Source organism: Nicotiana tabacum, chromosome 21, assembly GCF_000715075.1.
Source record: "Nicotiana tabacum cultivar K326 chromosome 21, ASM71507v2, whole genome shotgun sequence".
NCBI classification, from domain to species: domain Eukaryota; kingdom Viridiplantae; phylum Streptophyta; class Magnoliopsida; order Solanales; family Solanaceae; genus Nicotiana; species Nicotiana tabacum.
In genome coordinates this window covers 33,172,424-33,179,578 of record NC_134100.1, presented here as the reverse complement: position 1 = coordinate 33,179,578, position 7,155 = coordinate 33,172,424, and positions in this window count along the sequence as shown.

Sequence of the window (7,155 nt, the reverse complement as noted above, 5' to 3'; positions counted from 1 at the left end):
GATAAAGTGAACCACCCTGACTAGAAATACCTCGATGCTGGGATCCTCAAGCCCGTGATGCTTGACTAGCTCTAGACTGTGGGGGTCGATCAGATATCGGCCCCTGAAATCATGAAGGAGTACTAGTTGTTGGCTGCCTGACACTCTACTGTCTACTAGCACCAGATGTCTCACCAAACAAACCTGAAAATATGCCTCTCTTGCTTGAGCTTCTATATCTGTCAGCCCTTTACGTATGTTTCCTTTCCTCAACTGTTAAGTCGAATGCCTGAATACGTGTAATATCCATACCCCAACTGCATGGATACAGTCATACACTTATTTACTAATCTAGGGCCAAGTCCCGCTACATACCTCTGTACCCTCTCCTCCATGTCTGATACAACTGCAGGAGCAAACCTCGCCAAAATATTAAAGCGGAGGTTGTATTCTGCAATACTCATACCCTCTGTCTCAATAGCAGGAATTAATCCAATTGTGATCTATGTGTATCTATAGGTATGTAATGGCAGAGGAATACCTCTAAAACTCCAGCCATATAGCTGGAGCAACATTTGTTCCCCTAGACATCTCCCAAATTGTATACCATCCTGCTGCTAGATCCTGTAATTTATATGCCATCAATTCAACTCACTCTCTATTTATGGTATGCATCACTTTGAGGGCTCTGTCTACTCTATCTAGAAAATCCTAGGGATCCTCTACTGTATTAGATCCCGTGAAAATTGGAGGCTCTAATCTAAGGAAATCACGAATCCTAGAACTCGTATAGTTGTGTTGAGAAGCCAGAGGTGCGGTAACTGGAGTACCCGTAACCTCTCCCTGAACAGATGGAGTCTGTGAAGCTCCGGATGGAACCTCATGTCCGGACTCCTCATGCTCATCTAACTCAGGGGTACTCTACTAGTTCCCTGGCCAGCAACGACTTTTACCTTCTGGGCAGCTGTGAGTATCTTCGACAGTATCTCTACATATAAAATATTTTGGTAGAAGGCTGAATTCTTATAATATATATATATATCACACGATCTAGAGAAGAAGGAAGTACAATCATCATATAATGCCCTGTAACCTCTTGTTCATAAGTATGGCGTGCAACATACCCCTGAACAAGACTCTACTAGACACGGCTTGTAGACACCCTAGGACTGACCTGCTCCCATACCATGTTTGTCACAACCCAGCCTAGGGCCACAACAGATAACTGGCACTCAGTGCCGATCATCACTAAACCTGCTGATAATCTACTAGTCATGAACATAAACTTATAACTGAACAAACATAAGCATAGTTAATAAGAGATGTACAATCTGGAAAGTCGACAAGGTTAAGACAAGCTGACATATAAGAACATACTAACTGTACAAGTGCATATCTACAGGCCTCTAGGAGTGTTGAACTGAACAAATACTGGACTGGACAGAGCCCTCCATACCCAAACTAGCTGAATATACACATACCAAAAGATAAGTAACTCCGGGATTAAGCGGAGTGACTCCAACAGCTGGTGGATAGCCTACTAATTTGGCTCAAGAGCTAATCAATCTGTACCTGCGCGACATGAAATGCAGTGCCCCGGAAGGGACGTGAGTACGATATGTACAAAGTATGTATGGAGGAAAGCATACGTAAAGCATACTAAAGTATAATTGTAAGCTATAAATTTGAATATAAGATGAAAGCTAAACAAGAGTCTAAGCTAGCAACTGATCTGTAATTGAATCGACGTTTAAGCTGAAACTGAACTACTATCTGAACTGGTGCCTGTCTGGCGTTATGAGTTATATCCCTCCAATTAGGTAACTATACATTTGAACTAGCCTAAAGTATAGTCATGCAATGCAAACTGTAGCTATATACGCATATATAACATGTCTGACTGTGTTATGGGCTATATCCCCCCAGCAGGTAAATATATAATCAATAGGTCGGGCTGGTGTTATGGGATATCTCCCCTAGCATATAATCAATAGGCCTCGCTTGTGTTATGGGAAATATCCCCCCCAGCATAATCAATGTAAGCAAGTATGAGGAATAGCACATTTGGTAGTATCATATGAACTCAAGAGATCATGAAGAAAACCATAAATGGAATCACAAATGTAAGTTGACGCTCGTCGTCCATAAGTTGGACGGAGGAGACTATCCCCATTTAAGGGATAAAATGATTATGTACATGAAATACTAAGGCTAATTAACTCATTAAGATACCTCTAGAATCAATTTAGAACCAAGGAAGTCAAAATGTCTCCAACTCTTCGAATTTCCAAAAATTTCGGCAGAGTTTCACCTAAAACTTGATGATCCCCAAAAAATAAAACAAGCACCACAATATAAACGGGAACAGATACCCGTACAAGATGATAAAAGCAAACTAAAGAAGATTCAGTTATCCATAATAGTATCAAACGATGGATAAAACGGAATTATGAATGTAATGTCGACTCATAGTGGCTAACTTGTGACATGAAAGTCTAAATATAATTTAGGAATAATTTAAAAATCAAGACATTATAATTAATATTATATAACCTTAAATGAAGCTATTTGAATCATATGGGGGCTAGGTATACATAAAAATATCAAAGGAACAAAACATACGGAAGTCTTGATGGCATAAGCCAAATGGGCGATTCGCCCTTTTTATTTTTGTTATGTTCTGAAGTTCCAAACTAAACTAGTTTCTTCCATACTCTACATGGAATTGAATAATATACAAGGATACAATACATGCTGAATTTTCCCTTGAACAAATCTTAAAAGATCAAGAAGAAAGGCTAGAACATAACTAAACCAAATCATGCCAAAAACGAAATGAAAACCCTACATACCTCTTGAGTTCTTGCTTGCAAAGCTTATTTTCTTTTATCCACACCCTTTCTTATGCTTGTATAGATAAAATAAAGAGGTGACAAGCTTGATTATCCCCGAAGATCTTTCCAAAACTCGAGTAATAAGGAGAAAGGAGGACGGCAAAGTCTTACCTATGTCGTAAGGATTACGCTGATGTGTTCGCTTCTTGATTTTAAGTTGCGCATGATTGACTTGCTTCAAAACCCTAAGGATATGTTTAGGAGGTCTAAAGAGAGTTTTACGTCTTATTTTGGTCGAAAATAAGGCTTGGAGATGAAGGCAGCAACTTTATATAGCAAGATAATTCTCAACCGGCCTTGTGGGTCCCAAAGGGAGCTGCTTGCGCAATCTCGTAAAAATACAAATATCTCTCTACTCTGATATTGTATCGACAAAAAGTTTAATGTGTTGGACACTAAACTCGTAGATATTAAATTTGGTGGGAGGATCACCCCTAACTCTAAGTATATTGGTAAAAAAAACTCAGTGACACTAGACCTAAATTTCAGTACAATTTATGAATGTAACTTGTGACGACTTTTATCGACTTTTGTTTTACAACTCGCTTGACCTTAAAACTTAACACACGACTAGTATATGACTAAAATTCCTCATAACATCACCTTATTATCATGTTAAGAACCCTAGTCTCACCCCAAAAGTACGGATTATAACATTTCCAGCTTGCCGACTTTCGACGAAATATATTTTCTTCGATTTGTTTAGTTTATAAACCTTCCAACCTTCTTGGTACTTGAAGTTCATGATCATAAATATTTGTAACCTCCAAGGTAACATGATTAAATTACTTTATGTACTTTCAAAGATGATCTTATTTTCGAGCTTACATCAGTTGACTTACGACATACTTTTACGTACGAAAATATAGGGTGTAACATTTAATAATGCTTTCTTCCTTCCGTGTGGTCAAAAAGGTTAGACCTATTTGGAATTGCAACCGTAAAATGATGAGTACCGATGTGGTAGAGCTACAAGAGCAGACGATGGAACCTCGATGTGGCTCTCATCCGCCCCATCCTTCCCTCGATTAGAAGGAGGAAATCCACCTCTCGGGGACTCTACATCATCATCCTCGACCAAGATAGGAATACCTCCTTGAGGGGGTCCGACCTCAATATGAGTTCGAGGACCGCCATAAAAATCGTCCGGACCTATTTGGAAGTTGGACCTGGTCCTTTTTCGGGGAGGGGTCAAAATATCATTCTTAGAGCGGACATATGCTTGATTCTCTCTTGTGTAGAATCAACGGATACTGGAATACTAATTAGCACATGTGAGGGCACCTTCGTTAGGGCAATGCCTGCAAATGGGAAAGGAAGTGTAAAAGTAATACAATAAGAAAAAGAGAAGGGAGAGACTCACGAAGACTTACCATGACTCTTATATCTCCACCTTGAGATGCCAGATATGTGCCTCCAAGTTATCTCAAGCATCGAAGAAGAGGATAGAATCTTCTCGACCCACTCCTCAATGTTGGGCACTTCAATCGGGGCTGACAGAATAGCTGCGACAAGGCAATAATAATATAAAGGGAAAATGGCAACATTCATAATTAAAATTGGAAGAGATATGGTTACGATCATAGTTACATCTCTCTGGAACTAGTCCATCTTCATAAGACACCAATTCCCTTGGGGGAATCACTACAAACTGGTCGAACCAACCCCTAGCATGATGGTCTTCTGTGTCCACGAGAGTCCTTGTACCACGACTGACAATCGAGACCAAGCCGCCTCTGTACAGATTCAGAACAAATAAGTTGAGAAGTTGTTGAAGAGAGATATTGACTCCAGCCAATCTTGTTAGGTACCGAAAACATCCTAATAGCCTCCAAACATCCGGTCTGACCTGACCGAGGCAAAAGTCTAGAATTATAGTATCGAGAGGGGGTTGGAATCAAAGAGTAAAAGGATAGATATACACCCAAGTAAAAACCTCCCGGTGGCTAGTGATTTTCTTGTGGTCCTAAGGAACGTGAAAGACCATGTGGTCGCCCCAACGGTACTCTTGACGGATAAGCGGTACATGATCTTCACGTACCAATTAATAGATCTTGTCCACTGGAGTATTTACAGATTGTTCAAAAGCTTTTGTTCCATAATCTCATATCCGCCTCAAAATCCAAACTCTTGGGAAGAATTTCAGAAACGGAGAGCTCAGAGTTGTGTTTATCCTTCCTACCCTTGCAGGAGGATTATACTTTCTTCCCCTTTTCTGAGGAAGCCAATGGAGCTTCTTCTGACGTTTGGGCAGTAGAAACATGGACCGGAGAGCTCCCATCCATGGGAACAGAAGGAGTAGAGCGGTGACCGATCATAACGAAGATTGGCGTTCAACGGTATGAGATGTAATGGGATCAAAATCCATGGAAGAATGAAGAGAAAAAAAGATGAGAAAGCTTTGAAAAAGAAGGTAATGAAAGGAATGAAAGCAAGTAGCGAGTATAACCGTCAGACTAAAAAAAGACTCCCTCTCATAAAGAAGTCATAATGACCTTGGGGACTGAAGCTGTCAGTTGAGCCAACGCTGCACCGCCACGTGTCCAAAATTATAAGTGCTAGTCAAATCGCATCACTGACGGAATAACAAAAGACGATGGCTTCCGTATCAAGAAAAAGGGGCCAAGCAGTATCTTTCAGAGATTAGGATCTGCACTTCTTTCGCATCTCTTGGAAATTTATCCAAAAAGTACGGGGACTATCTGTACTGGTAAAATTCTGATTTGATACGTGGCACGATGGAGGACCGGCACATGATGAATTTCGGAGTCATGAGTTCGGAGCGTGTCAGTTGCGGTCGAAGCTGCTCCCCAGCTTGATACGAAACCATTCGAAGGGACAAAGGCGCGCGGGAATAAGATCAGAAGCCCTCAAAGACCTAGTCAACAATGGTTGAATTTTTGCGAAGATAGTGGCCCATTTTGTTACGGTGCCGAAAGGATAAGAGCCAGCTAGAGTCCGGCTCATATCACTCTCTCCAATGTGCAGCCTGAGGGTTCGGAACCACCGCTTGTTCTTTGTACTATAAATGTACAGTGATCCCCGTCTGTAGGGGGCATCGGAAACAAAAAAAGGAAAATCTCTCTTTATGCACAAAATCATCTTGTATTAGAATCCTTTTTAATAGCTTTGTAATTTGATCACTTCTGCTATCGGAGATTATTCCGAGATTGGAAATCAAACAAATTGCTAGTGGTCCTGAAAAATATAATTCAATTGTTTATTTTCAAAACCAGTTTTCGGGTCAAACACTTTGCATATTACTTAGCTTTGATTTGTCATAAGAAGGCGTCAAGGTGCAACTGTAATACTATCATTATGTCACTGTATCTTTAAGTTCGCTGCAGGAATTATATATCTTTAACATAAATAGAAACCATGTGCTAACCAAAATTTAAGCATTGATTTTGAAAATCTTCAACAAGTAGAATGTACTGAACAAAAATCGTCAAGAATTTTCAAGAGAGCCTTGTGACGTGCACTATGTCAAGGATTTTTCTAAGGACTATATTTCTTTTAACTGTTGCCTCTTTTATTGTACTAGCCAAAATGAAGTAACTTGTAATTTGCCATTGATATTGTAGATACTGCATTATATTACCTTGATATACCAATGTGGTGCTGTAGCTTCCATCTAAAATGTGGATATTATAACATAAACAAAAAGTTGACAAAAATGCTCTCTTATATGTCTACAATTGTTTTTTTAATATATTTGTGAGTAGTTTTGGTCGTTTTAAAGAAAACATTTTGAGATCATCAAATATTCGACAAATTTTGATTGTTAGATGTAATAAGAAATATAAGAAAAATTAAAGCTATCATTGTTATGCAAGTTCCCTTTACCTATCATTAAACGATAGATGATATTTTTGCTTAACCCTGACCAAAAATGAATACTGATAATATAAGAGGGGACCGGTGTTAAAATAACAGAGGGGAAACCCCATAATACAACGATAACAACCCAGTATAATCTCACTAGTGAGATCTGGGGAAGGTAGTGTGTACCATTGGCTCCCTCCCTCCAAGAACTCTCCACCTTTGCTCTTGGGGTGACTCGAACTCACAATCTCTTGGTTGGAAGTGGAGGGTACTCACCACTAGAGCAACACACTCTTGTCTAAAATAGCAAGGGCTTTCTGCAGATAGAGCTTAGTTCACTTTTGCTGTTTACTAGAAGCTTTCACTGGCCACTTTTAGATAACTGAAATTTAGAAACTAATTAAACCTTTTATCAGGTTAATAAAATGTGAAAACTACTAGACTAATATTGTGTGCT